At 48.5% G+C, this 26,324-nt stretch overlaps 1 protein-coding gene across 1 annotated transcript in view; it reads left to right on the top strand.

The window, feature by feature from the left end:
* The window catches only part of LOC144612122 (sialic acid-binding Ig-like lectin 13), an 88,248-nt gene that overhangs the window by 11,225 nt on the left and 50,699 nt on the right, over positions 1 to 26,324 (top strand). The window contains exon 2 of the mRNA XM_078431680.1: positions 11,973 to 12,055. The gene's annotated coding sequence lies outside the window, so the exon portion shown is untranslated. The remainder of the gene's footprint in view (positions 1 to 11,972; positions 12,056 to 26,324) is intronic.

The following is a 26,324-nucleotide window of genomic DNA, read 5'->3' as shown; positions in this document are numbered from 1 at the left end:
GGAGAGGATGTTTCCACCAGTGGGAGGTCAAAGCCTCACAATTAAAGGACGTTCTTCTCCTCCTATTCCATCTGACCTTCTGATAGCAGCATAATTAGGCCATTTGGCCCATCAAGTCTACACTGCCATTCAATCAATCTTTCCCTCCCAACTCAATTCTCCTGCCTTCCCCCCATAACCCCTAACACCTGTACTAATTAAGAATCTATCTATCTCTACCTCAAAAGTATCCATTGACTTGGTCTTCTGTGGCAAAGAACTCCACAGATTCACCACTCTTTGTCAGGCTCGAACTCTCGTGTGGACCGGACGTGATCTGGGCCGACCAATCAGGAGATCGGGCCGTCGTGTGCCAGTTTGAAAAGAGCGCCAAAGGGACGCTAGCAGTCAGTCAGTAAAGGTCGGGAGTGCAAGAGCAAGGACGACTGTTGGCTGAAACCTAAGATGGCGCGGCCGTCGTGGTAGGTCCGTGGAGATTGTGCGTTTTTTTAACTTGTATATTCTTTTTCAATTTATTTTTAAGTACTAACACACTAGTACTAGTAATGTACAACCGGAAAACTCTCATAAAACAAAACCTTAGCGTAACCGAAGATTTATTAGACACTGTATTCACCGATCCAGCGTGGCTGACGGAGATCAAAAGAGCATGCAGCGGCAACATCAATGGGAACGCGGCTCCAAGAAAAAGTCGGAGAAAACATCGTGGAAGGCGGGAGGGGGGGGGGAGATTCGGAATAGGCTGAGAGCCCAAGCCTTCCGTCCACCTCTGCCCAGCATCCTTCAGGAGAATGTCCAGTCCCTGGAGAACAAGCTCAGAGAGAGGATCAGATTCCAGCGGGACAAAGGAGACTGCAACATCTTCTGTCTGACCGAGACATGGCTGACCCCGCTGGTGCTGGATCAGGTGATCTTCCCAACCGAGTCCTTCACTGTTTTCCGTGCGGACAGAATAGAAGAATCGGGGAAATCCAAGGGTGGAGGAGTTTGCGTCATGACCAACAATAACTGGTGCAACCCCAGGAATATTAAGACACTTTCTCGTTCCTGCTGACTATCTCATGCTATCCATTTTACCTTCCCCGGGAGTTCAGCCGTCTATATTCCACCGCATGCAGACGCCGACGTGGCACTATCGGCCCTACATGATGTGTTGTGTCGACAACAAAACAAGAACCCTGATGCAGCTGTGCTGGTGGCTGGAGATTTTAATAGGGCAAATCTCAAAAAGGTCATGCCTAACTTCTGCCAACACCTCACGTGTGTCACCAGGGGGGAAAGAACTTTGGACCACTGGTACACGCCATTCAGGAAAGACTATAAGGCCGTTCCTCTCCCTCCTTTTGGAAAATCTCACCACGCTGCCATTTTCCTGCTGCCGGAGTATAAACAACGGATAGTATGGGAAACGGCGGTGTCGAGGGACGTAAAGTGGTGGTCTGACCATTCAGAGGCTATGCTGCAAGATGCACTGAGCGATGTCGACTGGAATATATTCCAAGCAAGTTCCAGAGACGTCAATGAGTTTGTGGAAGCGGTTACGGACTTCATTGCCACAATAGCCGATAACATCGTCCCCACGGTAAGGGTCAGTATCTTTCCTATTCAAAAACCCTGGGTGGACAGGTCTATTCGCGTTGCCTTGAATGCTCGCACCGCTGCTTACAACTCCGGCCTGGCATCCGGCAATATGGCCAACTACAAGGTAGAGTCTTACCGACTGCGAAGGGTAGTGAAGGACGCAAAAAGGAGGTACAGGGACAGGATGGAGTCGCTGATGGAGCAGCAGGACACCAGGCGCCTTTGGCAGGGGCTACGGATTATAACTAACTACCGATGCAGCCCCCCCTCAACCGGAAGTGCCGGCACCTCCCAAGCTGATGACTTGAACTCCTGCTACACGGTTTGAGATGGGCAACATTACCCCTAGCTCGCCGTCTAAAAACAACGCCGCCAGCGCGCTGGCTAGCGAGGCTGGAGGGGGATCCACCGCGGGGGACGTGCACGCATTCTCGGTGTCTGAGCACGATGTGAGGAGGGCGCTGACGCATATGAATACGAGGAAAGCTGGAGGCCCAGATGGTATATCTGGGCGAGTACTAAAGTCTTGTGCCACTCAGCTTGTTCCAGTCCTCACCACAATATTCAACCTCTCCTTGGCAAAGTCCGTGATCCCTGCATGCTTCAAAGGATCCATCATCGTACCAGTGCCAAAGAATGCCTCTCCAGCTTGTTTGAATGACTATCGACCGGTGGCCCTCACCTCGGTGGTCATGAAATGCTTCGAGAGACTAATCAAGAACCACATCTGTGCCTTCCTCCCTTGCAATATGGACCCGCTTCAGTTCGCATACCGGTTCGAACAGATTCACAGATGATGCGTTCTCCCAGGTTCTATCGCATCTGGACAGCCAGAAGAGGGCCTATGTGAGGATGCTGTTCATTGATTTTAGTTCAGCTTTCAACTCAATAGTCCCCACCAGACTGGCTGAGAAGCTGCTGAAACTGGGGCTTAACATTCCCCTGTGTGCCTGGGTCCTGGACTTTCTCACCGCCAGGCCCCAAGTGGTCAGGATGGGGGAACACACATCCAGCCTCCTCACCCTGAACACAGGATCCCCCCAGGGTTGCGTCCTTAGCCCCCTACTGTACTCCCTGTACACACATGACTGTGTGGCCGGGTTCAGCTCAAACTCCATCATCAAGTTTGCTGATGACACTGTGGTGGTGGGCCTGGTCTCCGACAACGATGAGAAGGCCTACCGGGAGGAGGTGGCTGATCTGGCACTCTGGTGTCAGGACAACAGCCTCCTCTTGAATGTCACAAAAACTAAGGAGCTGATTGTAGACTTTAGAAGGGCTCAACATCCGAGGACGTACACGCCACTGGAGTTAAATGGGTCTACTGTGGATAGGGTGAGCAGCATTAAATACCTGGGAGTCACATCACAGAAGATCTGACATGGACAACACACATTGCCAAACTGGTGAGTAAGGCAAGGCAGTGCCTTTACCACCTCAGACAGTTGAGGAAATTTAGAGTCTCTCTAAGGATCCTTCAGTGCTTCTACTCTGGGGCTGTAGAAAGCATCTTGTCCGGGAACATTACAATCTGGTTTGGGAACAACTCTGCCCAGGACAGGAAGGCTCTGTGGAGAGTAGTGCGTTCGGCTGAACGCACTATGGGAACTACACTCAACCCCCTGCAGGACCTATACATCAGGAGGTGCAGATCCAGAGCAAGCAACATTATGGGGGACCTCTACCACCCCAGCAACGGACTGTTCCAGCTGCTACAGTCAGGCAAACGCCTCCGCTGTCACGCTGTGAAAACAGAGAGGATGAGACGGAGTTTCTTCCCACAGGCCGTCCGGACTGTTAACTCTCACATCACCAGGGACTAATTTAATTTACTGTATTAATTTATTTTTTGTGATAAAATCATTTTTTTCTATTCTGTTTTGTAGTTTAGCACAATCCGCAGGCATTGCCACTTTCATTTCACTGCACATCTTGTATATGTATGTGACAAATAGACTTGACTTGACTTGACTTGAAAGCAAGTAAGTGTTAATTGAAGGTAAAAAGTCAGTTTAAAAAGAGTGCCAAAGGGACGCTAGCAGGCAAATAGTGAAGCGCATACCTCCAAGCTCATCAGGAAGGCAGGAGAGAAGTGAGTACGTGGATTGGCTGCTCAATTAAATTAGATGTTTGGTAAATTGGCCAATTAGGCAATTTAGTGACTGATATAAACAAGGCTTGCACAAGGGGTGCAGCCCGGCCTGGGTGTGGCCCTGTCGAGGGAAGTGCGAGTCTTTGGCTGCGAGGTTTTCTTTGGCTGCGAGGTTTTCTTTGGCTGCGAGGTTTTCTTTGGCTGCGAGGTTTTCTTTGGCTGCGAGGTTTTCTTTGGCTGCGAGTCTTCGGCGAGGGGGCTGAGGTGGGGAGGATACACTTGTTTTTGAGCCTGATTTGTTTTTTGACAATAAAGTAATGGCAGACAAGCTGGTGCAGTGTGTTTCCTGCACGATGTGGGAAGGTAGGGACACCGCTGGAGCTTCTGGGAGCTGCACCTGCCAGAACTGTGTCCAGGTGCAGCTCCTGAATGGACGTGTAGTGGAGTTGGAAAAGCAGCTGGATGATCTCAGGGCCATCTGGGAAAGTGAGAGTTTCCTGGACAGGACCTACTGTGAGGCTGTCACTCCAAGGGTACAGGTCGAGTGAAGGTGGGAGCCCATTTCAAGGGGGAGCGAACGTGGACTTCAGGAGACCCCAGTGGCTGTGCCTATTGCAAACAGGTACACCCTCTTGGGAGCTGTCGGGGCAGAAGACTCTTCCAGTCCGAGCGGCGGACAAGTTGGCGGCTCTAATCCAGGCAAGGAGACTTACCGGGGAGACCGAAGTCAGGAAGAGCCATAGTAGTGGGTGACCCCATTGTCTGGGGTACGGACAGTAGATGCTGTGGCGGCAGGTGGGACTTGAGGATGGTCTGTTGCCTCCCTGGTGCCAGGGTTCAAGACATCACGGAGCGGCTTTAGAACATCCTAGTGAGGGAAGGCGATCAACCGGAAGTAGTTGTGCATGTGGGCACGAACGACGTCGGGAGGAAGAGGAAGGAGATACTGCAGTGTGAGTTTAGAGAGTTAGAAACAAGACTGAGAAGTAGGACGTCAAGCGTGGTTATCTCTGGACTGTTACCTGTACCTCGTGCTGGTGAGGGCAGGAACAGAGAGATCGGGGATATGAATGTATGGCTGAGGGGCTGGTGTAGGGAGCAGGAATTTAGATTTCTAGACCACTGGGATCTCTTCTGGGGTAGGGGTGACCTGTACAAAAGGGACGGGTTGCACCTTAACAGCAGGGGGACCAATATTCTGGCAGGCAGGTTTGCTAGTGCTACACGTGTGGCTTTAAACTAAGAAGTGGGGGGGGAGGGGTTGACAAATTGGGAATAAGAAGATGGAGTTAAAGGGGAAGCGAATACAGGAGAAATTGCAAAGGACTCTCGAATAAATGAGAAGGGAAGTTCTAGATGGGATAAGAGAGTAAGGTCAGGGCCAATTGTGACCGGTGTGAGAGGGGAGGGGAGTTAAAGTGTTGTATTTAAATGCGCAAAGTATGAAAAATAAAGTAGATGAGCTTGAGGCTCAGTTAGACATTGGCAAGTATGATGTTGTGGGAATCACAGGGACATGGCTACAAGAGGACCAGGGCTGGGAACTGAATATTCAGGGGTACACAACATATAGAAAAGACAGACAGGTGGGGAGAGGGGGTGGGGTCGCTCTGTTGGTAAGGAATGATATTCACTCCCTTGCAAGGGGTGACATAGAATCAGGAGATGTAGAATCAGTATGGATAGAAATGAGGAATTGTAAGGGTAAAAAGACCCTAATGGGAGTTATCTACAGGGCCCCAAACAGTAGCCTCGACATAGGGTGCAAGTTGAATCAGGAGCTAAAATTGGCATGTGGCAAATGTAATGCTATGGTGGTTATGGGAGATTTCAACATGCAGGTAGACTGGGAAAATCAGGTTGGTAATGGACGCCAGGAAAGAGAGTTTGTGGAGTGTCTCCGAGATGGATTCTTAGAACAGCTTGTACTGGAGCCTACCAGGGAGAAGGTAATTCTGGATTTAGTGTTGTATAATGAACCTGATCTGATAAGGGAACTCGAGGTGAAAAGCCATTAGGATGCAGTGATCATAATATGATAAGTTTTACTCAACAAATTAAGAGGGAGAAGGGAAAATAGGAAGTGTCAGTATTACAGTATAGCAAAGGGGATTAGACAATAGGTGCAGGAGGAGGCCATTCGGCCCTTCGAGCCAGCACCGCCATTCAATGTGATCATGGCTGAATACAGTTCCGTCGCTCACCCACGTCTGCCCGAGTTCAATCTCCAATTGCCAAATCCTTTATTCTCCTGGCACAATAGACAATAGGTGCAGGAGTAGGCCATTCGGCCCTTCGAGCCAGCACCACCATTCAATGTGATCATGGCTGATCATTCTCAATCAGTACCCCGTTCCTGCCTTCTCCCCATACCCCCTGACTCCACTTTCCTTAAGAGCTCTATCCAGCTCTCTCTTGAATGCATTCAGAGAATTGGCCTCCACTGCCTTCTGAGGCACAGAATTCCACAGATTCACAACTGTCTGACTGAAAACGTTTTTCCTCATCTCAGTTCTAAATGGCCTACCCCTTATTCTTAAACTGTGGCCCCTTGTTCTGGACTCCCCCAACATTGGGAACATGTTTCCTGCCTCTAACGTGTCCAACCCCTTAATAATCTTATACGTTTCGATAAGATCTCCTCTCATCCTTCTAAATTCCTGTGTATACAAGCCTAGTCGCTCCAGTCTTTCAACATATGATAGTCCTGCCATTCTGGGAATTAACCTAGTAAACCTACGCTGCACGCCCTCAATAGCAAGAATATCCTTCCTCAAATTTGGAGACCAAAACTGCACACAGTACTCCAGGTGCGGTCTCACTAGGGCCCTGTACAACTGCAGAAGGACCTCTTTGCTCCTATACTCAACTCCTCTTGTTATGAAGGCCAACATTCCATTGGCTTTCTTCACTGCCTGCTGAACCTGCATACTTCCTTTCAGTGACTGATGCACTAGGACACCCAGATCTCGTTGAACGTCCCCTGTTCCTAACTTGACACCATTCAGATAATACTCTGCCTTCCTATTCTTACCACCAAAGTGGATAACCTCGCACTTATCCACATTAAACTGCATCTGCCATGCATCCGCCCACTCACACAACCTGTCCAAGTCACCCTGCAACCTCATAGCATCTTCCTCACAGTTCACACTACCACCCAGCTTTGTATCATCTGCAAATTTGCTAATGGTACTTTTAATCCCTTCATCCAAGTCATTAATGTATATTGTAAATAGCCGCGGTCCCAGCACCGAGCCTTGCGGTACCCCACGAGTTACTGCCTGCCATTCTGAAAGGGACCCATTTATCCCCACTCTTTGCTTTCTGTCTGTCAATCAATTTTCTACCCATGTCAGTACCCTACCTCCAATACCATGTGCTCTAATTTTGCCCACTAATCTCCTATGTGGAACCTTGTCAAAGGCTTTCTGAAAGTCAAGGTACACCACATCCACCGGCTCTCCCCGTCAATTTTCCTGGTTACATCCTCAAAGAATTCCAGAAGATTAGTCAAGCATGATTTCCCCTTCGTAAATCCATGCTGACTCGGAACAATCCTGTTACTACTATCCAAATGTTCCGCAATTTCGTCTTTTATAATTGACTCCAGCATCTTCCCCACCACTGATGTCAGACTAACTGGTCTATAATTTCCCGTTTTCTCTCTCCCTCCTTTCTTAAAAAGTGAGACAACATTAGCTACCCTCCAATCCACAGGAACTGATCCTGAATCTATAGAACATTGGAAAATGATCACCAATGCGTCCACAATTTCTAGCGCCACCTCCTTAAGTACTCTGGGATGCAGACCATCAGGCCCTGAGAATTTATCAGCCTTCAGTCCCATCAGTCTACCCAACACCATTTCCTGCCTAATGTGGATTTCCTTCAGTTCCTCTGTCACCCTAGGATCTCTGGCCACTAGAACATCTGGGAGATTGCTTGTATCTTCCTTAGTGAAGACAGATCCGAAGTACCGGTTCAACTCGTCTGCCATTTCCTTGTTTCCCATAATAAATTCCGCCGCTTCTGTCTTCAAGGGACCCACATTTGCCTTGACTATTTTTTTCCTCTTCACATACCTAAAAAAGCTTTTACTATCCTCCTTTATATTATTGGCTAGTTTACCCTTGTACCTTATCTTTTCTTAGAGGATTACAGAGGCATGAGGCAGGAGCTGGCCAGATTTGACTGGAAGGAGGCCCTAGCAGGGATGACGGTGGAACAGCAATGGCAGGTATTCCTGGGAACAATGCAGAAGTTGCAGGATCAATTTATCCCAAAGAGGAGAAAAAATTCTAAGGGGAGTAAGAGGCACCCATGGCTGACAAGGGCAGTCAAGGACAGCATAAAAATAAAAGAGAAGTATATCATAGCAAAGAAGAGTGGGAAGCCAGAGGATTGTGACTCTTTTAAAGAGCAACAGAAGATAACTAAAAAGGCAATACGGGGAGAAAAGATGGGGATCTTATCGAAACATGTAAGATTATTAAGGCGTTGGACACGTTAGAGGCAGGAAACATGTTCCCAATGTTGGGGGAGTCCAGAACCAAGGACCACAGTTTAAGAATAAAGGCTAGGCCATTTAGTACGGAGATGAGGAAAAACGTTTTCAGTCAGAGAGTTGTAAATCTGTGGAATTCACTGCCGATTCTCTGAATGCATTCAAGAGAGAGCTAGATAGAGCTCTTAAGGATAGTGGAGTCAGGGGTTATGGGGAGAAGGCAGGAACGGGGTACTGATTGAGAATGATCAGCCATGATCACATTGAATGGTGGTGCTGGCTCGAAGGGCCGAATGGCCTACTCCTGCACCTATTGTCTATTGTGCCAGGAGAATAAAGAATTTGGCAATTGGAGATTAAACTCAGGCAGACGTGGGTGAGCGACGGAACTGTATTCGGGTAATGATTAAACAGAGTGTTTACATGAGGTGTGGACCTCCTCAGTGGTGACCCCGTCGATCCAAAATGGCTTATTTTGGATTATTGACATGTTTGCAGCCAGCAACCTAGACCAGCAGAATGCAGTTTCAGTTAAACTCCCCATTTTCTGGACATCACAGCCCCAAGTGTGGTTCGAACAGGCTGAGGCCCAGTTCCACATTCGACAGATCGCTGCCGATGCTACAAAATATTACCACGTGGTCAGAGCGCTGGACCAGGACACCACCAGGTGCCTAATCAATTACCTTCGCCAGCCACCAGCTGCGGGCACGTACAAGGGCCTTAATACGCTCCTTTTGTGCACTTTCGGTCTCAGCCTCTGCGACAGGGCCGACAAACTCCTGCACATGGACGGCCTCAGCGACCGCAAGCCGTCTGTGCTCATGAGCGAAATGTTCGCCTTGCTGAACGGCCACGCGCCCTGCCTCCTGTTCAAACAGATTTTCCTCGAACAAACGCCTGATGACATTCGCCTACTCCTCGTGAACGAGGATTTCACCGTCCCCCGCCGGGCAGCTGCCCGTGCAGACGTGCTTTGGCAGGTTAAACAGCCGGGTGGCGCCACCATCAACGGGGTGGTGGCGCGGCCTCTGCGGGTCAAGCGGCCGGTCCCAGCCTCCACCGAAGATGCGCCGGTGAAGCTGGACTCGAGCGATGCCAGCAAAAGTACGTGGTGCTACGACCACCAAAGGTGGGGTTCCGAGGCACGCAGATGCCGACCACCCTGCGCACATTCCGGGAAACGCCTCGGCCGACTGCCAGTAGTGGCTACTGTGGCCGGCCAGAGGCATCGCCTCCTCTGCACATGGGACCGGGCGGCGTTTTCTGGTGGACACGTGAGCGGAGGTCAGCGTTTTGCCCCCATCGGGAACGGACAATCTCTCGGGAGCCGTCTCGCTCTCGGATACCTCATCAGGAGCCGCCCTGATCTCAGATACGTCTGCTGCAATGTGTCCACGTGCCCTCACTGCCACTGGATTGCCCGTTTTGCTGTGTCAGTGGACAGAGGTGTGCAGTTCACCTCCGAGTTGTGGTCAGCAGTTGCCCGGCTGTTTGGCGCTCATCTGCACCACACTACAGCCCACCACCCACAAGCCAACGACCTAGTGGAGCATTTTCACCGGCACCTGAAGATATCCTTAAAGGCACAGCTCGCGGGCCCGGACCGGATGGTTGCCGTGGGTACTGCTGGGAATACACACTGCCCCGAAGGAGGATCTGGCAATTTCCTCAGCCGAGCTGTTGTACGGCGCCCCACTTACTGTCCCAGGGGATTTAATCCCAGCATCACGTGGACATCAGGAACCATCCTTGACCATGCTGACATGCCTCCGGGAGAAGGGGGGCACGCTCTCTGCCGTCCCGACGTCCCGCCACGGACTCGCCCCCACGTACGAACCACCGGCCCTCACAAACTGCCAGTATGTTTTCATTCGCCGCAATTCCCACCGTACGCCGCTGCAAAGTGCTTACGAGGGACCCCATTCAGGTACTGCAGCACGGCACCACGACTTGTGTCATCAACACGGGCGGCAGGCATGAGACTGTCTCCGTGGACCGTCTTAAGCTGGCACACTTGGACGTTGACCAACCAGTGCAGGTGGCACAACCCCACCACACAGGGCATCCACCGTCATGACCGCACCCGCCCTCATCTCTGCCAGCTAGGACCCTGAACACAGGAGACGCGTACACGCGACCAGGCCGCCTCACTCGTCACCCTACCCGCCTCCAGTACTCTGGTTCGGGGGGGGGGTTCATGTAGCGGGCCAAGCCAATTTGGTATTGAACCATCGTTTGTCAGGCAGGACTCTCATGCGGACCGGGCGTGATCTGGGCCGAACAGCTACACGGTCAGAGGGTCGGGCATTCGTGTGCCAGGAGAACAAAGGATTTGGCAATTGGAGTTTGAACTCGGGCACGTGCGGGTGAGCGACGGAACGCGGGCACGTGCGGGTGAGCGACGGAACGCGGGCACGTGCGGGTGAGCGACGGAACGCGGGCACGCACAGGTGAACAACGGAACACGGGCATGCGCGGCTGAGCGACGGAACTCGGGCTTGCGCTGGTGAGCGACGGAACGCGGGCACGTGCGGGTGAACGCTCGGAACGCGGACATGCACGGGTAAGCGACGGAACGTGGGAACGCACAGGTGAACGACGGAACATGGGCATGCGCGGCTGAGCGACGGAACTCGGGCTTGCGCGGGTGAGCGACGGAACTCGGGCTTGCGCGGGTGAGCGACGGAACTGTATTCGGTTAATGATTAAACAGAGTGTTTACACGACGTGTGGACCTCCTCAACATCTTCGATTTAAACCAGCAACTGCAGTTCTTTCCTCCAATTCCTGAATCAGTGTAGTCTTGTCCAAATGGCACAGTGGAGCAGGAGACTGTCACACCTGTTAGATTAAATACCTCCAATTTGCCAGGGAGGGGTGGAGGGGAGAGAGTTACAGAGAGGGGTGTAGAGACCGGAGGGGACGGGTTTACAGAGATGGGGAGAGGGTTGTCGGGGCCGGAGGGGATGGGGTATAGGGGCCAGAGGGAGGATTATAAAGAGAGGGAGGTGTGTAGAGGTCAGAGGGACGGGGATTACATAGACTGGAGGGGTGCAGTGGCTGGAGGGGAGGGAAGGAGGTTACAGAAACGGGGGGATGTAGGGATGGGATGGGAGTGGGTTACAGAGACCGGGAGAGTGGTGTAGGGGCCAAAGGGGAGGGGAGGGGGTTACAGAGACGGGGAGAGGGGTGAAGGGGCCGGAGGGGAGGGGGTTACAGGGACGGGGAGAGGGGTGTAGGTGCCGGATGGATGGGAGGGTGTTACAGAGTTGAGGAGTGTAGGGGTCAGAGGAGAGGGGGTTACAGAGACAGAGAGGAGTGCAGGGGTCAGAGGGGAGGGTGTTACAGAGTCATAGGAGGGGAGGAGGTCACAGAGATGGGGACGAGAGTGCGTGCCCATTTTCCGGGGTTACGTCCGTACGCGGGTGGCACTGGAGAGGAACCAGGCGCTGTCCATGGGCATTCTGGGGGATTTCCGGGACCGCTGGGCACCGCGGGGGGTGGAATGCATCCTGGACAAGGAATGTAACCTAGTTGTATAGTAGTTCATTTAGTATATTTGTTTGTCTTGTATTCTGGTGGTGGGTTCTGTTTTGTTTTATTGTATTGTAAATATGATTTTTAATAATAGAATAATTGTTTTGATATAAATTGAAAAAACTAAGTCGAAGTCATGCCCCATCAGGGATGAAAAGGGTTAACTATTTGCTGATAAAGAAATACTTCCTTATTTTACTTCCGTTTCTTGATGTAAATTTTCCTCTCCACACATTCTTGTTCTCCACACAGTGACGGCCGCTGAAGACAAGGACACTGGCCCGCTGATAGATTGTCAGTCGATACTCCAGAGACGAGCAGCGGACAGAACCCAGGTACGCAATTCCGTGTCTGTTAGCTCGTTCCCACGATCAAACACCTGTTTCGTTGAGTTGTGATTTTGTACAGAGTCTGATCACTGAAAGACTTGTGTATTAAGGTAACTGCACCGAAGATAGACACAAAGCGCTGGAGTAACTCAGCGGGACAGGCAGCATCTCTCGAGATTAGATTAGTTTAGTGGCAGCATCTCTGGAGTTTAGATTAGCTTAGATTAGTTTTCTTGTTATTGAGGGAGTGCAGCATAGGTTCACCGGGTCTGACGAAGGGTCTCGACCTGAAACATCACCCATTCCTTCTTTCTAGAGAAGCTGCCTGTCACCCAGAGAGTTGTGAATATGTGAAATTCTCTGCCACAGAAGGCAGTGGATGGCAATCCACTGGATGCTTTCAAGAGAGAGTTAGATTTAGCTCTTAGGACTACCGGAATCGAGGGATATGGGGAGAAAGCACGAACGGATTACTGCTTTTGGATGATCTGCCATGATCATATTGAATAGCGGTGCTGGTTCGAAGGGCCGAATGGCCTACTCCTGCACCTATTTTCTATTATTCTATGTTTTCTATGTTTATTGTCATGTGTACCGAGAGACAACGAAAAGCTTTTGTTGCGTGCTAACAACAAAAGGGGAATGTTTGCTAGTGCTGTCGGTGAGGATTTAAACTAATGTGGCAGGGGGATGGGAGCAGGAGCAGAGAGACAGAGGGGTGTAAATCGAGGGTAGAAGCAATAGGTAGCAAGGTGAAAAGTAAAAGTGGCAGGCAGACAAATCCAGGGCAAAAATCAAAAAGGGCCACTTTTCAACATAATTGTATAAGGGGTAAGAGTGTTGTAAAAACAAGCCTGAAGGCATTGTGTCTCAATGCAAAGAGCATTCATGATAAGGTGGATGAGTTGAATGTGCAGATAGTTATTAATGAATATGATATAGTTGGGATTACGGAGACATGGCTCCAGGGTGACCAAGGCTGGGAGTGAACATCCAGGGATATTCAATATTCAGGAGGGATAGACAGGAAGGAAAAGGAGGTGGGGTAGCGTTGCTGGTTAGAGAGGAGATTAACGCAATAGAAAGGAAGGACATTAGCTTGGAGGATGTGGAATCGATATGGGTAGAGCTGCAAAACACTAAGGGGCAGAAAACGCTAGTGGGAGTTGTGTACAGGCCACCTAACAGTTGTAGTAGAGTTGGGGATGGCATCAAACAGGAAATTAGAAATGCGTGCAACAAAGGTAAAACAGTTATAATGGGTGACTTCAATCTACATGTAGATTGGGTGAATCAAATTGGCAGAGGTGCTGAGGAAGAGGATTTCTTGGAATGTATGCGGGATAGTTTTCTAAACCAACATGTAGAGGAACCAACGAGAGAGCAGGCTATTCTAGACTGGGTATTGAGTAATGAGGAAGGGTTAGTTAGCAGTCTTGATGTGCGTGGCCCCTTGGGCAAGAGTGACCATAATATGGTTGAGTTCCTCATTAGGATGGAGAGTGACATAGTTAATTCAGAAACAACGGTTCTGAACTTAAAGAAAGGTAACTTTGAGGGTATGAGATGTAAATTGGCCACGATAGACTGGCAATTGATTCTTAAAGGGTTGACGGTAGATATGCAATGGAAGGCATTTAAAGATCGCATGGATGAACTACAACAATTGTTCTTCCCAGTTTGGCAAAAGAATAAATCAGGGAAGGTAGTGCATCTGTGGCTAACAAAGGAAATTAGGGATAGTATCAAAACAAAAGATGAAGCATACAAATTAGCAAGAAAAAGCAGCCTACCAGAGGACTGGGAGAAATTCAGAGTCCATCAGAGGAGGACAAAGGGCTTAATTAGGAAAGGGAAAATAAATTATGAAAGAAAACTGGCAGGGGACATAAAAACTGACTGCAAAAGCTTTTATAGATATGTGAAGAGAAAAAGATTAGTTAAAACAAATGTAGGTCCTTTACAGTCAGAAACAGGTGAATTGATCATGGGGATAATTTTTCAAAACTCTTTAGATTCTGGAGTAGTTCCTGAGGATTGGAGGGTAGCTAATGTAACCCCACTTTTCAAAAAGGGAGGGAGAGAGAAAACGGGGAATTACAGACCAGTTAGTCTAACATCGGTAGTGGGGGAAATGCTAGAGTCAGTTATTAAAGATGGGAAAGCAGCACAGTTGGAAAGTGGTGAAATCATTGGACAAAGTCAGCATGGATTTATGAAAGGTAAATCATGTCTGACGAATCTCATAGAATTTTTCGAGGATGAAACTAGTAGAGTGGATAAGGGAGAACCAGTGGATGTGTTATATCTGGACTTCCAGAAGGCTTTCGACAAGGTCCCACATAAGAGATTAGTATGCAAACTTAAAGCACATGGTATTGTGGGTTCAGTATTGATGTGGATAGAGAACTGGCTGGCAGACAGGAAGCAAAGAGTAGGAATAAATGGGCCCTTTTCAGAATGGCAGGCAGTGACTAGTGGGGTACCGTAAGGCTCAGTGCTAGAACCCTAGCTATTTACAATATATATTAATGATTTGGACGAGGGAATTGAATGCAACATCTCCAAGTTTGCGGATGACACGAAGCTGGGGGGCAGTGTTAGCTGTGAGGAGGATGCTAGGAGGCTGCAAGGTGACTTGGATAGGTTAGGTGAGTGGGCAAATGCATGGCAGATGCAGTATAATGTGGATAAATGTGAGGTTATCCACTTTGGTGGCAAGAACAGGAAAGCAGACTATTATCTGAATGGTGGCCGATTAGGAAAAGGGGAGATGCAACGAGACCTGGGTGCCGTGGTACACCAGTCATTGAAAGTAGGCATGCAGGTGCAGCAGGCAATGAAGAAAGCGAATGGTATGTTGGCATTCATCCCCAGCGAGGGGATTTGAGTATAGGATTAGGGAAGTTCTGCTGCAGTTGTACAGGGCATTGGTGAGACCACACCTGGAGTATTGCGTACAGTTTTGGTCTTCTAATCTGAGGAAAGACATTCTTGCTATAGAAGGAGTACAGAGAAGGTTCACCAGATTGATTCCTGGGATGGCAGGACTTTCACATGAAGAAAGACTGGATAGACTCGGCTTGTACTCGCTGGAATTTAGAAGATTGAGGGGGGATCTTATAGAAACTTACAAAATTCTTAAGGGGTTGGACAGGCTAGATGCAGGAAGATTGTTCCCGATGTTGGGGAAGTCCAGAACAAGGGGTCACAGTTTAAGGATAAGGGGGAAGTCTTTTAGGACCGAGATGAGAAAACATTTTTTTTTACACAGAGAGTGGTGAATCTGTGGAATTCTCTACCACAGAGATAGTTGAGGCCAGTTCATTGGCTATATTTAAGAGGGAGTTAGATGTGGCCCTTGTGGCTAAGGGGATCAGGGGGTATGGAGAGAAGGCAGGTACGGGATACTGAGTTGGATGATCAGCCATGATCATATTGAATGGCGGTGCGTACAGGCTCGAAGGGCCGAATGGCCTACTCCTGCACCTATTTTCTATGTTTCGATGTTTCTAACCAGTCAGTGGAAAGACAACACATGATTACAATCGATGATAGACACGAACGCTGGAGTAACTCAGTGGGACAGGCAGCATCTCTGGAAAGAAGAAGGGTCTCAATCCTTAATGTCACCCATACCTTCTATCCAGAGATGCTGCCTGTCCCCGCTGAGTTAAGCAGCATTTTGTGTCTATCTACCGCTTAAACCAGCATCTGCAGTTCTTTCCTACACATGATTACAATTGTTCCATTTACAGTGTACAGATACATGATAAGGGAATAACGTTTAGTGCAAGGTAAAGCCAGCAAAGTCTGATCAAGGACAGTCAGAGGGTCATCAAAGAGGCAGTTAGTAGCTCAGCACTGCTCTCTGGTTGTGGTAGGATTATTCAGTTGGAAGGAGATGAGGAGGAATATCTTTAGTCAGAAGGTGATGAATCTGAGGAGGCAAAGTCAGTGGATGTATTTAAGGCAGAGATAGATGGATTATTGATTAGTATGGATGTCAGAGGTTATGGGGAGTAGGCAGGAGAATGGGGTTAGGAGGGAGAGATAGATCAGTCATGATTGAATGGCGGTGTAGACTTGATGGGCCGAATGGCCTAATTCTGCTCCTATCACTTATGACCTTGTATGGTACGACTTGCCTGGGCTGCAGGCAAACACTGAATCCTGGTACACGTGGTAATTGTACAACTATACCAATAGATGGGCCAAAAAAGGGCTGGCATGGACGTGGTGGGCCGAAGAGCCTGTTGCTGTGTGGATGGAACTGTTCCCCAACCAAGCTGCGATGCATCCTGATAAAATGCTTTCTAACGGGCCCTTCGGGGAGTGGAGTGGGGAGACTGCTTTGTGTGATGGACTGGGTGATATCCACGTTGGGGACACAGTGGTGCAACAGTAGAGTTGCTGCCTCACAGCGCCAGAGACCCGGGTTCGATCCTGATTGCGGGTGTTTGTCTGTACAGAGTTTGCCTGTTTACATATTGTTTTGTGCTGCTGCAAGTAGGAATTTCATTGTACTATCTGGGACATGTGACAATAAAACATTCTTGAATCTGGGCTCTTGACCTGTTTGGGTTTCCTCCCACATTCCAAAGACGTGCAGGTTTCTAGGCTAATCGGCTTGCCAAAATTGTAAATTGTCCCTAGTTGGTGTCGGATAGTGCTAGTGTGCGGGGATCGTTGGTCAGCATGGACTCGGTGGGCCGAAGGGCCTGGGTTCCATGCTGTATCGCTAAACTAAACACAGAACTAGTGTGTGAACGGGTGATCGCTGGTCAGCGCGGACTTGGTGGGCTGAAGGGCCTGTTTCTGCGCTGTATTGCTAAACTAAACATAGAACTAGTGTGTGAACGGGTGATCACTGGTCAGCGCGGACTTGGTGGGCTGAAGGGCCTGTTTCTGCGCTGTATTGCTAAACTAAACATAGAACTAGTGTGTGAACGGGTGATCGCTGGTCAGCGTGGACTCGGTGGGCCGAGGGAGCCTGTTTCCGCACCGTATCTCTAAACTAAGCTGTCAGTAATTTCTTGTGGCCTTGGGCAGAGCTGCTGTCAAACCAAGGTGTGATGCAACCCAACAGTGTTCTTTCACAGTTCATGTGGAGAGGTTGCTGTGAGTCACTGGAGAAATGCCCAACTTCCTTCATCTTTTGGGTAAGATGAGACATGAGTGTGCTTTATTGACCACAGCTTCAATGTAGCTGATGCAGCTGTTGGTGATATTTACAGTCATAAGTGAGAGGAGCAGAATTAGGCCATTTGGCCCATCAAGTCCACTCTGCCATTCAATCATGGCTGATCTTCTCTCCCTCCTAACCCCATTCTCCTGCCTTCTCCCACAGATTCACCACCCTCTGGCTAAAGAAATTCCTCCTCATCTCCTTCGTAAAGGAACGTCTAATTCTGAGGCTGTGCCCTCTGGTCCTAGACTCTCCCACTCTATCCAAGCCTTTCACTATTCGGTACGTTTCAATGAGGTTCCCCCTTATTCTTCTAAACTCCAGCGAATACAGGCCCTGTGCCGACATATGCTCATCATATGTTAAGTAATCATTGTCATAAACCTCTGGACCCTCTCCAGTACATCCCTCGTCATATATAGGGCCCCAAACCGCTCCCAAAACATCCATATGCGATCTGACCAGCATGTTATAAAGCCTCAGCATTTAATCATTTTATGGTCACTACCTCCGAACGGTTCTTTTACCATAATCACCCACCAGTTTAAATTTCATTTGGAATATTTTGGAGGACCAAGAACCAAGAACCACCCTGATCAAATCTGGTTCGTTACACAATAGTTTTAGTTCTTAGTTTTAGTTTTAGAGATACAGAGTGGAAACAGGCCCTTCGGCCCACTGAGTCTGCGCCGACCATCGATCGCCCATTCACACACTAGTTCTATGTTGAGTTTAGAGATACAAAGTGCAAACAGGCCCTTCGGCCCACCGAGTCCGCTCTGACCAGCGAGTCCACTCCGCCATTCAATCTATCTTTCCCTCTCGACCCCATTCTCCTTCCTTCTCACCATAAACCCTGACACCTGTACTAATCAAGAATCTGTCAATCTCCGCCTTAAAACCACCTATTGATGGTTTCCACAGCGGTCTGTGGCAATGAATTCCACAGATTCCCCACCCTCTGGCTAAAAAAAATCCTCCTCATCTCAATAGACAATAAACAATAGGTGCAGGAGTAGGCCATTTGGCCCTTCGAGCCAGCACCGCCATTCAATGTGATCATGGCTGATCATCCACAATCAGTTCCTGCATTCTCCCCATACCCCCTGAATCCGCTATCATTAAGAGCTCTATCTAACTCTTGAAAGCATCCAGAGAATTGGCCTCCGCTGCCTTCTGAGGCAGAGAATTCCTCAGATTTACAACTCTCTGACTGAAAAAGTTTTTCCTAATTTCCGTTTTAAATGGCCTACCCCTTATTCTTAAGCTGTAGCCCCTGGTTCTGGACTCCCCCAACATCGGAAACATGTTTCCTGCCTCTAGCGTGTCCAATCCCTTAATAATCTTATATGTTTGAATAAATATCATCCAGTTTAAAAACAAATATAAACACATGATTTTTTCTAGGTACAGTGAGGAGTGGGATTAACAGTCACCAGGGGTCTACATATAATAACACATCATTATTTAAATAAGTATATCTATATGAACATATAAGGGTGTATGAGTATTTTTGTATTAATATTTGACTTATTATACGGGTGGGTGACTATATTTGTATTTATATTTTGTATGTAAATGGTCGGGTATATGTATATATATGATTGGCCTAATGTATGTATATATATATCAGATGTAGTTAATATAGACATTATTGTGTAAATAGGTATATTCATATGACTGTAGGGGTGAGTGAGTATATATGTAGTTATATATGTATTTTAGGTATTAGTTATTATAGATAATACTTGATAAATATTGATTAGGGAATGGGGGTAGGAATAAATAAGTTCACACTTCCTACTCCTTTTCGCACATGTAAAGACGTTAAGTAATGGATGAAATTCTTTGTATTTCTTCTGGTTTTTTGTTTATTTTGTTTTTTAATTGATGTCTTTTACCATGTACGAAATAAAATGATAGAATTAGAATTAGAATTAGATCCCCTCTCCTCCTCCTAAATTCCAGTGTGTACAAGCCCAGTCGCTCCAGTTTTTCAAGATACGACAGTCCCGCCATTCCGGGAATTAACCTGGTGAACCTTCGCTGCACTTCCTCAATAGCAAGAATGTCCTTCGTCAAATTTGGAGACCAAAACTGCACACCGTACTCCAGGTACGGTCTCACTAGGGCCCTCACTAGGGACCTCTTTGCTTCTATACTCAAATCATCTTGTCATGAAGGCGAACATCCCATTAGCTTTCTTCAGTGCCTGCTGTACCTGCATGCTTACTTTCAGTGACTAATGAACAAGGACACCCAGATCTCTTTGTACTTCCCCTTTTCCTAACTTGACACTGTTCAGATAATAACCTGCCTTCGTGTTCTTACCACCAAAGTGGATAACCTCACATTTATCCACATTAAACTGCATCTACCATGCATCCGCCCACTCCTTCCTAAAGGTAGTGTAAGATTCCAAGAAAGCAGATGTGGCTGATAGTTCCTCTGTCCCTCTCTTCCCCTCCCCTTCCCAGTTCTCCCTCTATCTTCCTGTCTCCACCTATATTCTTCCTTTGTCCCACCCCCTGACATCAGTCTGAAGAAGGGTCTCGACCCGAAACGTCACCCATTCCTTCTCTCCTGAGATGCTGCCTGACCTGCTGAGTTACTCCAGCATTTTGTGAAATAAATACCTTCCTAAAGGTACTTCCTTTTATTCTCAGGCAGTGCCCTCTGGTCCGACACTGTCCCACTAAAATTATTCACTGACTTGGCATCCACAGCCTTCCGTGGCAAAGAATTCCACAGATTCACCACCCTCTGGCTACAGAAATTCCTCCTCATCTCCTTCCTAAAAGGAACGTCCTTTAATTCTGAGGCTCTGACCTCTTCCACTAGTGGAAACATCCTCCTCTCCACATCCACTCTCTCCAGGACTTTCACTATTCGGTACGTTTCAATGAGGTCCCCCCTCATCCTTCGCAGCTCCAGCGAGTGCAGGCCCAGTGCCGTCAAACGCTCATCATACGTGAGCCCACTCATTCCCCACGATCGTTCTTGTAAACCTCCTCTGGACCCTCTCCAATGCCAGCACATCCTCCCTCAGATATAGGGCCTAAAACTCTTCACAATGTTTTCTGGTGAAGGGGGGGGGGGGCAGGAATTTTGGCAACCTCATAGTGTCACAGAGCAGGGAAACAGGCCTTTCGGCCTATCTCGTCCATGCTGACCGAGAACCCCCATCCAAACTAGTCACTTTTTCCTGCATTTGGCCCGTATCCCACTAAAGTTTCCTCTCCACGTACATGCGCAAGTGTCTTTTAAGCAGCACGGTGGCGCAGCGGTAAAGCTGCTGCCTCACAGTGCTAGAGACCCGGGTTCGATCCTGACTATGGGTGCTATCTGTACGGAGTTTGTACGTTGTCCCCGTGACCTGCGTGGGTTTTCTCCGGGACCTCCGGTTTCCACCCACACTCCAGGTTTGTAGGTTAATTGGCTTGGTCTAATTATAAATCGTCCCTAGCGTGTGTAGGCTAGTGTTAGTGTGCGGGGATCGTTGGTCGGCGCGGACTTGTTGGGCCGAAGGGCCTGTTTCCATGATGTATCTCTAAACTAAACACAGAACTAGTGTGTCAATGGGTGATCGATGGTCAGCGCGGACTCGGTGGGCCGAAGGGCCTGTTTCCACGCTGTATCGCCAAACTAAACGTGGAACTAGTGTGTGAACGGGAGATCGATGGTCAACAAGGACTCGGTCGGCCAGTTTCCGCGCTGTATATAATAAGCATAGAACTGGAGTGTGAACGGGTGATCGGTCGGCATGGACTCGGTGGGCTGAAGGGCCTGTTTTCATGCTGTATCTCTTAACTGAACTAAACTGAATGTTGCTATTGTACTTGCCTCAACTACTTCCTCCGGCAGCTAGTTCCACAAACCCACACGACCCCTCATCAACCTCTATATGAATAGCCTCTTACTTCCACGTTAGTAATGATCAGCTTAGAAACCGCACGCGGTCACGGGGAGAACGTACAAATTCGTGCAGACCGTATCCTTGGTGAGGATCGAACCCGGGTCTCTGGAGCTGTAAGACAGCAACTCTACCGCTACACCACCCACCGCCTTCATCAGGATATAAATCGTGGAGTGGTTCCACTGCAGCTAGTGACCGAAAGTATCTGAACGGTACACCCTTCGTAGCTGTTAATTCCGCTCATGTTTATCCCTGACAGCACCCCTATATTGCCAAATGACTTAAACGGTCATCTTTAGTGCGACGTCAGGGTTCGTTGCTTGGGGAAAAGCTGACTTCTTCCTGTGCTATCATACTATCCTTGGTCCAGCACGGGTGAATTGGTGAAGCCGAGCCCTGCGGGTTTATCGCATTTGGTGTTTCACACCCTCCCGGACACAAACGTTTAGTGAAGCGCATGGCTCAGCGGTGATGCTACTTTAGGGAGTGGAGTTGGATTCATTGCAGGTGGTCTTGAGGAGAGAATGCTCCTCAAACTGTGGAACATCTTGGACAATACAGCTCACCCCCTCCACGGCACACTGATCAACCTGAGGAACCCCTTCGGCAACAGACTGGTTCAACCAAGATACAGCATAGAACGCTACAGAATATCCTTTTTTCACTGTAGCTATCAAACTGTACAACTGTACAACTCCTCCCCTTCTGTCGTGGGGAAGACTGACCCCGCCCCAATCATTACACATCCCCAATCCTAGATTTTCCACTCTTCACTTTATTTTCACGTTTCATGTATCTTGATGTGTTTTATGACTGTTGGCAGACCAATTTCCCTCCTGGGAAAATTAAAGTTCTATCATATTCTATAAGGATTGTCACCTGAAAACATATTATTCTTCTCATGAGTAGATGTGCTTTTGTCATCACTTCTTTAGTACGGATCGTCAATAACTCACCTGTTGACGGAGGATGAGTCAACAGTAAACCTGAATGACAATAATCAAGAGGAGTTCCATGTCCCCTGTTCAAGTTGCCATCTGAATTTAAATTTGGAAGCATGACTGAGGAATCCCGGTGCTATTCGCAGCGCTGTCATAAGTTAATAAGGTCATAAGTAATAGGAGCAGAAATAGGCCATCGCGTCTATTCTGCCAATCAATCACGGCTGATCTATCCGTCCTTCCTCACCCCATTCTGCTGCCTGCTCCCTATAACCCCTGACACATGCACTAATCAAGAATCTATCTATCTCTGCCTTAAAAATATCCACTGACTTGGCCTCCACAGCCTCCTGTGGCAAAGAATTCCACAGATTCACCACCCTCTGGACTAAAGAAATTCCTTCTCTTCTCCTTCCTAAAGCAACGTCCTTTAACCTCTCGCCCTAGACGCTCCCAAGAGTGGAAATATCCACTCTATCCAAGCCTTTCACTTCGGTATGTTTCAATGAGCCACCCCCCCCCCCCCCCTTATTCTTCTAAACTCCAGTGAGTACACGCACAGTGCCCCCTAAAACGCGGTGCATTCATTCACCGCATTCTCGGGTGTGTAGACCAAACCGAGGGGTTGTGGTTGAGGTGGTAGATACGGTGTCCCCAACTATTGATTGTGTGAGATCAAATTGATGCTTACATCTTCAGGGGTCCCGGAGCTACACTGCACGGAAACAGGCCTCTCGGACCATCATGTCCATGTCGACAAAGTGTAACTGTCCAATTTGCCTGCATTTAGACGATTGCCCTTTAAACCCTTTCCATCCTTTGGAGCAAAGAGGTCCTTCTACAGTTGTACCGGGCCCTGGTGAGACCGCACCTGGAGTACTGTGTGCAGTTTTGGTCTCCAAATTTGAGGAAGGATATTCTTGCTATTGAGGGCGTGCAGCGTAGGTTCACTAGGTTGATTCACGGAATGGCGGGACTGTCGTATGTTCAAAGGCTGGAGCAATTCGACTTGTATACACTGGAATTTAGAAGGATGAGGGGGGATCTTATTGAAACATATAAGATAATTAGGGGATTGGACACATTAGAGGCAGGAAACATGTTCCCAATGTTGGGGGAGTCCAGAACAAGGGGCCACAGTTTAGGAATAAGGGGTAGGCCATTTAGAACGGAGATGTGGAAGAACTTTTTCAGTCAGAGAGTGGTGAAGGTGTGGAATTCTCTGCCTCAGAAGGCAGTGGGGGCCAGTTCGTTGGATGCTTTCAAGAGAGAGCCGGATAGAGCTCTTAAGGATAGCGGAGTGAGGGGGTATGGGGAGAAGGCAGGAACGGGGTACTGATTGAGAGTGATCAGCCATGATCGCATTGAATGGCGGTGCTGGCTGGAAGGGCTGAATGGCCTACTCCTGCACCTATTGTCTATTGTCTATTGTCTATTGTCATCCATATACATTTTGGAAAGCCCCCTACACACTAGAAGCCAGGTATCCGTGACCTAGAGTTTGTTACCCACACTTGATTAATGCGGGTGTCAGGGGTTATGGCGAGAAGTCAGGAGAATGGAGTTAGGAAGGGGAGATAGGTCTGCCATGATTGAATGGCGGAGTGTACTTGATGGGCAGAATGGCCTAATTCTGCTCCTGTCACTTATGAACCTACGCGACGTGGATTTGCCCAGCGTGGATATTGCCGGACATGAATTCTGCGCTGTCGTCAGCGTCGTGTGTCCAGCAAGTTTTCTTTTTGATGGATTTAATGCAGAGGTCATATTGCAACCATTTTTCGGGCCGTTGAAATTGCATCCGGAGTCATGTGGACACATGGCAATTTCAATTCCATAGTTGCCTGCATTAACTTGCATTAATGCTGAACTGTTAACTTAGATTTCAGAATTATCAATCGGATAATTTAATGGAGGCACGGTCAATGTGTGATTATGTTTTTCCATCGTCCCTCCCTTAATAACATTGAAATGCCATCAGCATTAGAGAAACTATTTAAAGGACATTTGTTATCCCTCGTTTCCCTTTCCCCTGACTTTCCGTCTGAGGAAGGGTGTACCCGTAACGTCACCCATTCCTTCTCTCCAGACATGCTGTCTTTGCCGCTGAGTTACTCCAACATTTAGTGTCTATTCTCAGTTTGTTTGTGCGAATTAGTGGAACTAACATCGCTGATGTGATTGTCCTACCGGGGTTGCCCGATCCATATATTGCCTTCGGTGCACTAAACACACAATCTGTTCAAAACAAAAATTTAGACATTTCATACGGAAGCGTTCCGAAAGAAAATGCATGAAGCACCATCCGGCCGGATTTATGCAATTTATTACACCTTGCTGGCCGTTGTTGGTATTCCGGGTAAGTTTGACCATAACACTTGGTATCTCCGTGCAGTTGTATGGAAGTTGCGTAAAATAATTCATTTTATCTGATTGCCGGGAAAATGTTTAAAGGAAGTTATGTTATCTCAAGAATGTCTTTCGCTATTCGACGTTTTTAGGTTAGTTTAGTTTAGAGATACAGCGCGGAAACAGGCACCTCGGCCCACCGAGTCCTTGCCGACCAGCGATTCCCGCACACCCACACTATCTTTCTAACACTCGGGGCAATTTACATTGATACCAAACGAATTAACCTACAAACCTGTACATCTTTCGAATATGGTAGGAAAGCGAAGATCTCGGAGAAAACCCATGGAGGTCACGGGGAGAACGTACAAACTCCGTATAGAGAGCACCCCTAGTCGGGATCGACCACGGATATCTGGCGCTGTAACCTAAGGTAGCAACTCTTAGGCTGTGGCATCATTGATTAGATACGCATTTTCTTGGTGTTGCAAAATAATTTTGAGATGTGAGCTGACAGGCGTTTTCCATTTAATGTTATGTCATATGGTGGTAAGATCGAGGGAACGTGGAATAAAAGTGGTTGTCAAAAATACAAAGAAAAATGTTCCACACTTTTTTAGAGGCATAGAGTCATAGTGTGAAAACAGTGTGAAAACAGTGTGAAAACAGGATCTTCGGCCCAACTCGCCCTACGGGCCAACAGTGTTCCACTGCCTGCGCTTGGTCCTACTTGCCTGCGCTTAGTCCATATTCCTCCAAACCTGTTCTACCTATGTCCTCTTCTACATCCCGCAGCTCCGCTCTTGCTCCCCCTCCCCCCACTCGCAACAAGGACAGAATCCCCCTCGTTCTCACCTTCCACCCCACCAGCCAGCGGATCCAACATATCATCCACCAACATTTCCGTCACCTACAACGGGACCCCACCACTGGCCATATCTTCCCATCCCCTCCCCTCTCTGAGTTCCGCAGAGACCGTTCCCTCCGTAACTCCATGGTCCACTCGTCCCTTCCTACCCAAACCACCCCAACCCCGGGCACTTTCCCCTGCAACCGCACGAGATGCAACACCTGTCCCTTTACCTCCCCCCTCAACTCCATCCAAGGACCCAAACAGTCTTTCCAGGTGAGACAAAGGTTGACCTGCACCTCCTCCAACCTCATCTATTGCATCCACTGCTCTAGATGTCAGCTTATTTACATCTGCGAAACCAAGCGCAGGCTCGGCGATCGCTTCGCTGAACACCTGCGCTCGGTCCGCATTAACAACACTGATCTCCCGGTGGCCAAGCACTTTAACTCCCCCTCCCATTCCCAGTCTGACCTTTCTATCATGGGCCTCTTCCAGTGCCATAGTGAGGCCCGCCGGAAATTGGAGGAGCAGCACCTCATATTTCGCCTGGGCAGTTTGCAGCCCGGTGGTATGAACGTCGACTTCTCCAACTTCAGATAGCTCCTCTGTCCCTCCCTTCCCCTCCTCCTTCCCAGATCTCCCTCTATCTTCCTGTCTCCACCTATATCCTTCCTTTGTCCCGCCCCCCTGTCATCAGTCTGAAGAAGGGTCTCGACCCGAAACGTCACCCATTCCTTCTCTCCCGAGATGCTGCCTGACCTGCTGAGTTACTCCAGCATTTTGTGAATAAATCGATTTGTACCAGCATCTGCAGTTATTTTCTTATACTACCTATGTACCTGTCTAACTGTTTCTTAAACGATGGGATTGTCCCAGCCTCAGCAACCTCCTCTGGCAGCTTGTTCCATACACCCACCACCCTCTGTGTGGAAAGATTGCCCCTCAGATTCCTATTCTATCTTTTCCGTTCACCTTGAACATATGTCCTCTGGTCCTCGATTCCGCTAAACACGAAAAGAGACTCGGTG

The sequence above is a fragment of the Rhinoraja longicauda genome, chromosome 43 (genome assembly GCF_053455715.1).
Source record: "Rhinoraja longicauda isolate Sanriku21f chromosome 43, sRhiLon1.1, whole genome shotgun sequence".
Taxonomy (NCBI): domain Eukaryota; kingdom Metazoa; phylum Chordata; class Chondrichthyes; order Rajiformes; family Arhynchobatidae; genus Rhinoraja; species Rhinoraja longicauda.
The sequence above is the reverse complement of the archived record's forward strand: the minus strand, read 5'-3'. Positions and strand labels throughout refer to the sequence as shown.